This window comes from Coregonus clupeaformis, unplaced genomic scaffold (genome assembly GCF_020615455.1).
Source record: "Coregonus clupeaformis isolate EN_2021a unplaced genomic scaffold, ASM2061545v1 scaf1348, whole genome shotgun sequence".
Lineage (NCBI taxonomy): Eukaryota > Metazoa > Chordata > Actinopteri > Salmoniformes > Salmonidae > Coregonus > Coregonus clupeaformis.
The window spans coordinates 58984-72480 of NW_025534802.1; the positions used below are offsets into that span (position 1 = coordinate 58984).

A 13497-nucleotide genomic window follows, 5' to 3' on the forward strand; every position below is an offset into this window, starting at 1 on the left:
TTCCCATTCAATTCCGTGATTAAATAGGATGACCATTTTTCTTGGAACACTCTGCACTCTGCGTCCACTTTTCTCTTTTTTGACAGAGACATATTGGGGCAATGAGGGTGCCAAAGCACATAATGTTAAAAGTAGAAGCCGTAATAAATATCGCGGGCAAAACAAAGTAGCTCATTGGCTGCACGTGCTTGACCTACTTGCTCTGCCCCGGTATAAACAGTTTGCTTGCTTAACGCAATTGCTATTGCGCCATCCAGTGGACGCAATTGGAACAGCAGTTTATTTTATTGAAAAATTGCAGCGCATTTTTATACTTAAAAAAAAAAAGTTTTTTTTTTTTTTTTTATCATCTCGCGGGCCGGATTAAACCCGTTTGCGGGCCGGATCCGGCCCGCGGGCCGTACGTTTGACACCCCTGCTCTACAACATGTTTGAAATACAAAGTAATGGCCTGGTGATTGATGTGTCGTGTACTGACCTAGTTGAACTTAAAGTTTGAACTGTTTGAAAAATGTGAAACAGTTGGGAATTTTTGTAGTGAACTTATGGAGCTGCTGTGTAGTGAGCTTGTGACCCCTTGTAGAATGAAAAAGTAATTTCTGGGTAGGTCTGCCTGAGTATAAGTAAGTGTGTTAGACTTGTCCTGTGAACACTACGAGCGACAAGAAACCTCAAGAGAGATCAACCACAGAAAACTCCAGAAAACACGTCTCCTAGACCAATTCTAGGTGTGTTGTGTCCTTCATGTCTGGGCCACAAGGACAAAACCATCAATGCCATTCTTTGTGATGCACCTGATTGTTTTAATGGTGGGATTGATATGAGTGGAGGCCAACCGGATGATTCAACAGTGAAGATTTTCACACACAGCTGTCTCAATAACCATGAAATTGCATGCCAAACCAAGTATCTACTCAACAGTGGACCACTGGCTCCACCTAGTGGATGTACAGCTACATCACAGTTATAGAAAAATTACTAGTCAATTGATTATGTGTGTGTGTGTGTGTGTGTGTGTGTGTGTGTGTGTGTATTTAGAATGTTAGTATAATATTTTATATATATATATATATATATAATCTACCTACATATGTATTTATCCTACTGTTTTTACCAAACAAATTTCTATTTTATGTGAAGTGTCTAATCAAGAGTGGACCACTGGCTCCACCTAGTGGATGTTCAGTTACATCACAGTTGTAGAAAAAAATTACCTAGCACTTTAGTATACTATTCAATATATCCCTCTCTCAATGGATAACAATTCACTCAATGGATAACAATGGTTTTTTAAATATTTAACAGTATTTCAATATTTGGTTTTTGCAGACATTTTAAGACTGGATGACATACAATTTTCAGGTAATTAATATTATTATTTTATTTATTAGTTTTTTTTAAGGGGGTAGATCAGCTTAATATTGCAGATAGATTGTAACTTCCATCAATGTATTTGTCTGCATCACTTCCAGTCCCCCATGTTTTTTATATATATACACACACACACATATTTACATTTACGTCATTTAGCAGACGCTCTTATCCAGAGTGAGTGAGTGCATACATTATTTTATTTTTTTCACCATACTGGCCCCCCGTGGGAATCGAACCAACAACCCTGGTGTTGCAAACACCATGCTCTACCAACTGAGCTACATCCCTGCCGGCCATTCCCTCCCCTACCCTGGACGACGCTGGGCCAATTGTGAGCCGCCCCATGGGTCTCCCAGTCGCGGGCGGCTACGACAGAGCCTGGATTTGAACCAGGATCTCTAGTAGACCACTGCGCCACTCGGAAGATAATACACATACACATACATATACACATATATACATATATACATATATATACATATATACACACATACAGTGAAGGAAAAAGGTATTTGATCCCCTGCTGATTTTGTGATTGACAGTTATTTTGTGTTTCTTCCATTTGCGAATAATCGCACCAACTGTTGTCACCTTCTCACCAAGCTGCTTGGCGATGGTCTTGTAGCCCATTCCAGCCTTGTGTATGTCTACAATCTTGTCCCTGACATCCTTGGAGAGCTCTTTGGTCTTGGCCATGGTGGAGAGTTTGGAATCTGATTGATTGATTGCTTCTGTGGACAGGTGTCTTTTATACAGGTAACAAACTGATATTAGGAGCACTCCCTTTAAGAGTGTGCTCCTAATCTCAGCTCGTTACCTGTATAAAAGACACCTGGGAGCCAGAAATCTTTCTGATTGAGAAGGGGTCAAATACTTATTTCCCTCATTAAAATGCAAATCAATTTATAAAATTTTTGAAATGCTTTTTTCTGGATTTTTTTGTTGCTATTCTGTCTCTCACTGTTCAAATAAACCTACCATTAAAATTATAGACTGATAATTTCTTTGTCAGTGGGCAAACGTACAAAATCAGCAGGGGATCAAATACTTTTTCCCCTCACTGTACATACATACAGTACATATCCTTTTTTTAAAATATATTCCCCTTTATTACTTTCCAACCCCAACACCCTTTCCCTAATTGGAGTAAACTAGTGAACAACAATGCTTAGGCCTCTACTTCCAGCATATACTTACTTATACATTTTATGGACACAGTCAATTTTACAATAATTATATTTTGTTTGTTTTTACTCCTGAACATCTTCTACTCTCAACCTCTCCGATCATTTTCATGATGTCCATCCGGTTTGCTTCTATATACCATATCTTTCTAACTGTGCTCTTTCCCAAAAGCTCCCAACCTACAACCTATATACTTATTATGGACACAGTTTGCTTACATTATTAGCTATCTTTGTTATTATTTGTTGTTAGTTGTTATTAGTCCCATCCTTCAACTCCATTCAATACCTCCCATCTATCTCTTAACACCATCCATATAGGATTTCTATTTGCCATATATGTTTCAACTGTACTGTGATGTTTTACAAAAGTTCTGAACCTTTCTATTAATTAATATTATTACTATATTTTATTTTATGTTCAATATCTGTATTTTTAAGTAAAAAATGTATATTGTAAAATTATGTAAATTCTACAGGTTACCCTACATTTATGCAGGAGTTACCCAAAGTAATTGATGTGGATCAAGAAGCAACACCACAAACAGAAGTGATTGTTATAGAGGATAACGAGTTTGAGGAACAACAGACAGAAGCTGTATCTTTACTCAGTCACTCGCCATCAAGATATTTTAGACGTGAGTCAACATTTAAATGGGTAATAATCTTTATATAATAAGCAATAAACAAAAGGTGTACTATGTTTTAAAAACCTAATCTTGTGTTTACAGCTGACACTCCATGTAGAAGCGTGTACAGCGTTCAACCCAGGCATTATGGACTCCTCCGTTGAATGACTGCTTGAATGATTGTGAAAATGACGTTCTCCTCTCGTTCTGTACAGCAGGCTTTGACATAGACGAAACTCCAACCAACCCAAGAACAGAGGGATTGTCATACCTAGACACGCCTCCAAACCCCCCCGAGGCGTTCAGTATATAATAGGGCACGGACACTATTTCAAAGTCCAGCACGGCTCCACAGACACATAGTTCAAGTTGACAGAATGGCTTCACCTTTGACCGAGGAGAACGATTGGTCTGAAAACGACTGGATTGAAGAACATGCTCTTTATGGAAATGGCCTGTTTTATTATAGTTATAATTTTTAATGACTATGTTAAAAACAATATTATGATTATTATTTTTGTAAAAAGACAGACTCAGACAATGGACAGCGGGAAGAAAACAGGCCTTCCATGACTCCACAGAAAAACAGGTTTAGTCAACAAACAGACAGCTATTTCCCTGTAACCCAAGTCCGAACAGTGAGAAACAGAAACAGTGAGTTAGGATATTTTGATATGTTAACACATAATAAATTAACTGTTTAAAAAAGCATTATATATTTTTTGTTATTATTTAAAAAATTAAATATTTATTTTTATGTATTCTTATAATTTATTTATTATTATTATTATTTTAATACACTATTTCTTATATATTTTATTCTATTGTGTTTTGGGGCTCCTCCAAGGCCTATACAAGCATAGCAGACCCAATACAACAAGAGGAAGAGGAGGAAGAGGAGGAAGAGGAGGAAGAGGAGGAAGAGGATGATTCAATGATGATATACTGATTACTGCATCTAAACAGGTCAATAAATTCAATGATGATAGTGTCAATGATGTTGATGATGAGGATGATGTGTTGATGTATGATGAGGATGATGTGTTGAGGTATGATGAGGATGATGTGTTGAGCTATGATGAGGATGATGTATTGAGGTATGATGAGGATGATGTGTTGAGCTATGATGAGGATGATGTATTGAGGTATGATGAGGATGATGTGTTGAGGTATAACGATGATGATGATGTGTTGAGGTATGATGAGGATGATGTGTTGAGGTATAACGATGATGATGATGTGTTGAGCTATGATGAGGATGATGTGTTGAGGTATGATGAGGTGATGTGTTGAGGTATGATGAGGATGATGTGTTGAGGTATAACGATGATGATGATGTGTTGAGGTATGATGAGGATGATGTGTTGAGGTATGATGAGGATGATGTGTTGAGGTATGATGAGGATGATGTGTTGAGCTATGATGAGGATGATGTTTTGAGGTATGATGAGGATGATGTGTTGATGTATGATGAGGATGATATGTTGATGTATGATGAGGATGATATGTTGATGTATGATGAGGATGATGTGTTGAGGTATGATGAGGATGATGTGTTGAGCTATGATGAGGATGATGTGTTGATGTATGATGAGGATGATGTGTTGAGGTATGATGAGGATGATGTGTTGAGCTATGATGAGGATGATGTGTTGAGGTATGATGAGGATGATGTGTTGAGGTATGATGAAGATGATGTGTTGAGGTATGATGAGGATGATGTGTTGATGTATGATGAGGATAAATGTGTTGATGTATGATGAGGATGATATGTTGAGGTATGATGAGGATGATGTGTTAAGGTATGATGAGGATGATGTGTTGATGTATGATGAGGATGATATGTTGAGGTATGATGAGGATGATGTGTTGAGGTATGATGAGGATGATGTGTTGAGGTATGATGAGGATGATGTGTTGAGCTATGATGAGGATGATGTGTTGAGGTATGATGAGGAGGATGTGTTGAGGTATGATGAGGATGATGTTTTGAGGTATGATGAGGATGATGTGTTGAGCTATGATGAGGATGATGTGTTGAGGTATGATGAGGATGATGTGTTGAGCTATGATGAGGATGATGTCTTGAGCTATGATGAGGATGATGTGTTGAGCTATGATGAGGATGATGTGTTGAGGTATGATGAGGATGATGTTTTGAGGTATGATGAGGATGATGTGTTGATGTATGATGAGGATAAATGTGTTGAGGTATGATGAGGATGATGTGTTGATGTATGATGAGGATGATGTCTTGATGTATGATGAGGATGATGTGTTGAGGTATGATGCGGCTAATCAGCTTGATACAATACATTCTGAGGTAGAGCCTATACTGATTGAGGACAGCGTCAGTGGGGACGAGGATCAGGATATAGATCTTCAAGATAGGTTTCTCACAGCCTTTTACAGGGCTCTGAAAGCCAGAGAGGTCCAGTTACACAAACGTATGGTTGCTTTGCTAAAACGTCGGTACATCCAAGACATAGCCATCTGTACGAAAAACACTGCAAAATTGATAAGCTGCAATCTGAATAACAAACGCCCAAACAAACGATATATAGCCGTATGTAACATGGATACTTCTAGAATACCCATAGAACTAAGCTCATTAATCAAACAAATGAAGGATCTAGGACCAACCCCTACACAACAACACACACCTCATTTAACTCATGCAAATGAGGACACATTATCACAGGTACTCCCAGAACTTACCTCCTTAATTAAACAAATTAATGAGCTAACCCCACCCTTAAATTAGACAACCCCCAACCTCACGTATATGGTATCCTACACTGCCCTATCTGTAAAGGGCCTTTGAAAAGCAGAGACCCAGAAGTGGCTAAAGAATTGGAACATGAGTGCTACCTTCAACCATCTGATGAACATGAACATTCAGAGAAATTTGTGTTTTATGACTTTGAGAGTAATCCATCTGCCTATTTTTGTATCTACCATGACTTTCAAGGGTGAAAAGTGGTCGGCAGAGGACCCCAATGGTGCGCTACTCTTTCTGAAACATTTCCGAAAACCCCAGTACAAAAACTTCACTTTTATAACTCACAATTCTAGATCCTGTGATTCCTATCTTCTTTCGAATCCCTTGATCAAATCAAATTGTATTTGTCACATGCGCCAAATACAGCAGGTGTAGACCTTACAGTGAAATGCTTACTTACAAGCCCTTAACCAACAATGCAGTTTTAAGAAAAAAAAGTGTTAAGAAAGTATTTAGTAAAATAAACTGAAGTAAAAAAAAAAAAAAAGTAGCAACAATATCATAACAGTAGTGAGGCTATATACAGGGGGTACCGTTACAGAGTAAATGTGCAGGGGCACCGGTTAGTCCAGGTTATTGAGGTAATATGTACATGCAGGTAGAGGTAAATGGACTATGGTTAATAAACAGAGAGTAGCAGCAGTGTAAAAATGGGGTGGAAGCTGTTAAGAAACCTTTTGGACCTAGACTTGGTGCTCCGGTACCGCTTGCCGTGCGGTAGCAGAGAGAACAGTCTATGACTAGGGTGGCTGGAGTCTTTGACAATTATTTGGGCCTTCCTCTGACACCGCCTGGTATAGAGGTCCTGGATGGAAGGAAGCTTGGTCCCAGTGATGTACTGGGCCGTACACACTACCCTCTCTAATGCCAACAAGGTGTTGCACCCAATGTCATAGCCCAAGGTAGTCAAATCTTGTGTTTTGTAGACCCAGCCTTCAACCAGAGATACATTGACAGTTTAAGTTTCTTGCCCATGAGATTGGCTCAAATGCCAGAGGCATTGGGGTTTTGAAAACTCTGTGAAAGGATGGTTTCCTCATTTCTTCACAACTGAGGAGAATCGACATTATATTGGATCTTATCCTGGTCCCGAAATGTACAGGTGTGATCAAATGTCTCCCAAAGAGACAGAGAGAGATTCATGACTTAGTATGAGACAGTACGCCATAATACCTTTGATTTCCATAAAGAGATGGAATTATATTGTGATAATGATGTGGTTATACTGCGAGAAGGATGCCTCAGATTCAGAGCAGAGGTAATCAAAGATGCATGCATTGACCCCTTGAGTTGTACAACTATTGCATCGGCATGCATGAAAACTTATCGTAGACACTTTTTACCTCCAGCCTCTATAGCTATTCCGTCGCCCTGACAACTACCGTAGACAATACAAGTCATACTCTAATGCTATTCCATCGCCCTGACAACTACCGTAGACAATACAAGTCATACTCTAATGCTATTCCATCGCCCTGACAACTACCGTACACAATACAAGTCATACTCTAATGCTATTCCATCGCCCTGACAACTACCGTACACAATACAAGTCATACTCTAATGCTATTCCATCGCCCTGACAACTACCGTAGACAATACAAGTCATACTCTGATGCTATTCCATCGCCCTGACAACTACCGTAGACAATACAAGTCATACTCTAATGCTATTCCATCGCCCTGACAACTACCGTAGACAATACAAGTCAGACTCTAGCGGCTCCATTCAATGGTTGGAGTACTTGTCCCAGGCTAAAAACATCTTTATTCAACATGCTTTGAATAAAGGTGAAAAAAAGATTGGCCCCTACCATGTAGATGAGTACACACAGATTGTTGAGACAGTGTTTGAGTACAACGGTTGTTTCTTCCATGGTTGTAAATCTTGCTTTCTGCCCCAGGCCATGTGTGTCTGAACCCAGAAGACTTTGGGGGAAATGTACCAGGAGTTCCAAGACAAGTGGTCCTCTTTCCAGGCTGCTGATGGGGTGAAAGGGAAGGTGATGTGGGAGTACGAGGGGACAGAACTCACAAGGTCTGATCCTCATGTTCCAGCTTTCCTTTCCACCTTTGACCCCAACCCCTGGAGCCCTGCCAGGCCTTGTTTGGGGGTCGTACCAATGCTTTGACCTTACGTTATATAGCTGATGAGGAAATTGGATATATAGATTATACTTCCCTTTATCCTCATGTAATGAGTTCCTCTTGTTATCCTTTGGGACATCCTAAAATTATTCACTGTAACTTTGACTTACCACAAAACTATTTTGCTTTGATAAAAGCAACTGTTTACCCTCCCGGGGGCTTGTTTTTGTCAGTGTTGCCTTACAAAGGACCTCAAGGAAAACTTTTCTTTCCCCTTTGTCGCACCTGCAGTGAAAACAACAACCAGGAAAAGCCTTGTGATCATTCAGATCAAGAAAGAGCCCTGACCGGTGTATGGTGTATGGTCGCAGTTGTAAATGAGAACTTGTTCTCAACTGGCTTACCTGGTTAAATAAAGGTGAAATACAAAAATAAAATGGGTCACCGTTGAATTCTCTAAGGCTATAGAGAAGAGGTATCGTGTGGCCAAAGTCTTTGAAGTGTGGACCTTTCCCAGGAAATCAGACACTCTTTTTAAAGAGTACATCAAGACCTTCTTGAGAGGCAAGCAAATGGCTTCAGGGTTTCCTGCATCAGTCACTGATCAAGAGAGCAAAGACAGATACATTCAGGACTATCATGAAAAAGAGGGCATACGTCTTGACCCTGACAGAATAGAGGTCAACAAAGCCAAAATAAAGGTGTGCAAGCTTTTCTTGAACAGTTTGGGGGGCATATTTGCCCAGAGAAGCAATATGTTAACAACATCTATCATTAAAGATCCCAAATAATTTATGGGATTGTTTTTTTCAGACCAATCTGACATTTCAAATGTTTTGTTCTTGAATCAAGACACAGCTCTGGTTTAATGGAGACGTAACAGGAAGTGGGTTCTACCCCCGAGTAATGGAAACGTGTTTCTAGCAGCTTTTACCACGGCCTATGGGCGACTTGAACTACACACCCTCATGGAGCACCTGCAGAGTCGGGTTCTTTACCATGACACAGACTCTGGGGTCTATGGAAGCAAACCTGGTGATTGGAACCCCCCTCTTAGCAACTATCTGGGAGGTTTAACGAGTGAACTGGAAGATGGTGACCATATCATAGAGTGGTCATCCTGTGGACCCAAACACTATGCTTTTAGGACTAAAAACTATCACGTAGTGTTGAAAGCCAAAGGCGTGACACAAAACTATGAAAATTCCCTGCGTGTAAACTTGGAATCAATCACACGCTTAGTCGAGGGTTTTATAAACGACCGAAATAGTGTTTTAGAAATTTTGAAACTCCTACAAAAAGATTGTTAGGGATTAAAAGGGGTTCCATCTACGTAATGCCCCACTTACTAAAATATTCCGGGTCGTCTATGACAAGAGATGACTTTTACCTGACGGGACCACTTTACCCTTTGGTTACTGACTTTATGTTAAAATCCTTGTGTCTTAACACTGAAGATACAATGGATGCTGTAGAAGGTTTTGATCCTAGGTTGCAACTACCAGCCTTAATCGCAGGACCATCCAATAGCGGTAAAACTTGTTTTGTAAAAAGGATTTTAGAGAATTCTGAACATGTATTATCTCAGAAACCTGACAATATTGTGTGGTGTTATTCATGTTATCAACTTTTGTATGATGAGTTGTTGAAGAAAATAAAAATCTAATTTGTTGAAGGAATACCAGCATCCCTGTCTGATGATGAATTCTTACTTCCTCATTAAAAAAAAAATCTGCTGGTTTTGGATGATATGGTTTTTGCCGGTAGTGAACATCCTGAAATAGCTCAAGCTTTTACTCAATATACTCATCATCAAAACTTGTCAGTGTGTTATTTCGTACAAAATGTGTTTCACCAAGGTAAAAATAGCCGTACCATTAGCTTGAACGCCAATTACTTTGTTTTGTTCAAAAACCCTAGAGACAAACTACAAATAAACATTCTAGCCGTAAATCCTACTTTATGGAAAGCAACGAGGACGCCACCAAAGCTCTGTTTTCTTATTTAATCGTGGATTTAAAATCGGTTGGACACAGAGTGTGATGGCCAATAAAATGTACTTAGTACCTAAACAAGATTTGGACAGACGTTGTTATGGAAACAGGTATCCTGTATGTGTGTTTGTTTTCCCTCTCCTTCAGCCCTAATCACAGGTGTCCCTTGTTTTCCTGATTGGTGGTCGTTGGGGTGTCCCACCTGTCTGACATCCGTTCGTCTGCTGATTGCTGAGGTGGACCAATCAGTGGACGTTCCTCAGTATTGCCCCGCCTGTTTCTGGTTTTGCATTACCATGTCAAATCCCCTGGTTTTAAAAGCCAGTCAGTTGTGTTTTCTGACAGAGACTCTCTTTCTCTGTGAGTATGGCAACTGTGGTGTCTTGGTTTTGTGTACTCACGCGTTTGCTGTCTAGTCCATATTGGACCTGTGTTGTTTGCTGTCTAGTCCATATTGGACCTATATTGTTTGCTGTCTAGTCCATATTGGACCTATGTTGTTTGCTGTCTAGTCCATATTGGACCTATGTTGTTTGCTGTCTAGTCCATATTGGACCTATGTTGTTTGCTGTCTAGTCCATATTGGACCTATGTTGTTTGCTGTCTAGTCCATATTGGACCTATGTTGTTTGTTTGTTCCTGGGGAAAGGTGGGTTTAACAGGTGGCCCTTGGGCCTACACTACCCGTAGGACAACCTTGTCTAAACACACTAGTTAGACCTGAGGGGACCACCCACTGTATTTTAATATGGTTAGCAGTAAGCTTAGCGTTGGTGTATTTTGTTCTCACTGTTCCTTGTCAATATTCTAATTCCCATGAGTTATGTTATGGGACTCTTTTCCATCCACCCTAGACTTTTAAAGCCACGGGGTTCGTAACACTCAGGCAGAAACCTGAACGTTCTATTCTGGCCAGGCCCATCTTTTCAAAGAAAACACCATTTAATTCTATCTCTATTTGAACGAATTAGGTAGTTTTGTTGTGATCAACCAGGAAATCCTAACAATTCAGGTAAATAACGCCACAGTCAGGCAGAAAAGTCAGAATGTTCTATCATAAAGTGAGTACAATTAGTTTCCCTGGCTAATATTGCTTCTACATAGAAATACTATGAGAGAAAATGAATAGATGCCATTCACTGCTATAAACCTGTCTCCAATATAATCGGCTAGTTTACACTGACCCACCGCGGACCTTCGCGTGTAAAGGCGTTTTATGGTCTGTTTTGTCAACGAGCCCAGATGATCCCAATAACGTAGGTAGCCTAGTAACCGATGCCCTCCTCTGGTATGTTCTATTGTGAACTGTCTGGGACTCCTTGTTGTTTCTCTGTTTACTACTCAAACATATTTCACTGATTCAGTCTAAAACGAAATTAACTGCAAATATATTAGCGTAACTAGACTACACAGAACATGGTGGACCCACTGTAAAATGAGAGGCTTGTTATGGTATTAAAACGTGCCCCAGTCCATCATGCCTAGCTCTGCCCACTGGGGGCCTGGTTGACGGAGCGCTCTCTGAAAGAAGTCCTCGTATCGTCGTATTCCACCGGATAGAGTTGTCTCATCACACCGGCCGTAGCAGTTCTGTCTCCTCATATTGATCCGTCATCAAGTAGCGTGTCCCCTTCACTGGATTAGGACGCGCTGTTTGAGAGCGTTGCTCTGAAAGTGCTGCTGCTGCTGTCGGTGCTCTCCCCCGACATGCCCGCTCCAAATAGGCCATTTATCTTTTAATGCAGTCATCTCGCTTTTCATTTTAAGCATCTTTTTTATCCTTCGCTTGTTTGTAACAATTGCAAAGACATTGGCAACGTTGTATTTGTAGTGAACTTTGTTGTGAAGTTATCGGCGGTCACAGAGAGACAGATAAAACATGTTGATTTTATTGTTTAGTGGAGGTCTTCTGTGCATGAAGAGACGCAGTAGTGAAACATATTAATTCAAGTGCACTTGAACTTTAGTAACGATGGTTTTGGGGAAACAGCTCGGAGATTTAACAATGCTCCTACAAAGGTTCTACTGATAAACTTAGCCTTAAGATGCTTTTTGGGAAACCGGGCCCAGATGGTCTCCGTAGGAAATGTTGTGAAAATATTGGGCTTAGGCTACATGCCCTGTTATTTAGACTTAACACCGATTTGTAGGTGATCAGTCCTGCTACTGATAGCCAATGGGAACTGATCTGAACAGGTTTAGGCTGGTCATCTAGGATATGTAGGCCATATCTGAAGTACAGTACCAGTCAAAAGTTTGGACACACCTACTCATTCCAGGTTTTTTTTTTTTTTTTTTTTTACATTACATTTTAACATAGGGTCCAGAGTTTTACTGGTTAGGTTAACAGATAAGGATAAACTCTGGGCCCCAGGAGGTAAAATGGCCCCCCTACTCTGGGACCTATGGTGCCACCAGTCTGGTGCAGTTGCCAGTTATCATCAGGTATGTGGATGATCAGGGCGTTATTCAGGAATGTTTCTTGGGCTACTTTGATGTGTCAAGTGGGCGAGATGCGAACTCTGTGTTTAACTTCACGGAGAAACTTGTTGTTCAAACCTATGAGTGCCCAGCTGTAATGGAATGTATCTGCTATGTGTATTTCCAGCTAAGTCCCCTCCTGTTCCCTGATTTAAGAGGTGATGACCACTCCACTCCACTACCATTGTCAAACTCTGTCCTGACATGAACTGAAGCCACGTCTCATGTCCCCCGCTCATCCACTGGCACATTGGAATGTTTCCTCTCCAAGCACTGTGAGTACCCCTATCAATTTTCTCTCTTACTGTATGTAGAGTCAATCACGTACAGAAACACAATGACATTATTACACATCAATGATTTTACTCCTTGCTTGGACTATCTCCTTCTCAGCTCTTTGGTCTCTAACTGTGTTCTGTTGTTGTTTTTTGTCTTCCCAGTCAATTCCTGTCCTGCACTGAAGTCAAGCCTCTGAACACCTCAACACATGCCTCGTACCCTCATTCAATCACTGCTGTGATCCCTTCCCAACACTGTGGAAGTAGCCCTCTCATTCCCATTCCCCATAATATTGGACTATAAAGCTTTACAGACAATTCCTTCGACCTCATGGCTTGGTTTTTACTCTGACATGCACTGTCAACTGTGGGACCTTATATAGACTGGTGTGTGCCTTTCCAAATCATGTCCAATCAATTGAATTTACAACAGCTGGATTCCAATCAAAGTTGTAAAGACATCTCAAGGATGTTCAATGGAAACAGGATGCACCTGAGCTCAATTTCGAGTCTCATAGCAAAGGGTCTGAATACCTTTGTAAATAAGGTATTTCAGTTTTTTATTTTTAGTACATTTGCAAACATTTCTAAAAACCTGTTTTCGCTTCATCATTATGGGGTACTGGGTGTAGATTGATGAGGATTTGTATTTTGTTTAATCCATTTTAGAATCAGGCTGTAACGTAA

The 13497-nt window shown here is 40.2% G+C and overlaps 1 long non-coding RNA gene across 2 annotated transcripts in view; it reads left to right on the forward strand.

Moving 5' to 3' along the window:
* Positions 1 to 12698, forward strand: part of LOC121560313 — a 28987-nt gene extending 16289 nt beyond the window's left edge. Inside the window, exons 2-6 of one of the 2 annotated variants that reach the window (XR_006659555.1) lie at positions 1330 to 1362; positions 3038 to 3196; positions 3290 to 3841; positions 4035 to 4153; positions 12660 to 12698. This is a non-coding gene — a long non-coding RNA (uncharacterized LOC121560313). Of the gene's footprint in view, positions 1 to 1329; positions 1363 to 3037; positions 3197 to 3289; positions 3842 to 4034; positions 4232 to 12659 lie in introns of those variants that run through there. The other variant, XR_006659554.1, reaches the window with a different exon arrangement.
* The last annotated feature ends 799 nt before the right edge of the window (positions 12699 to 13497 follow it).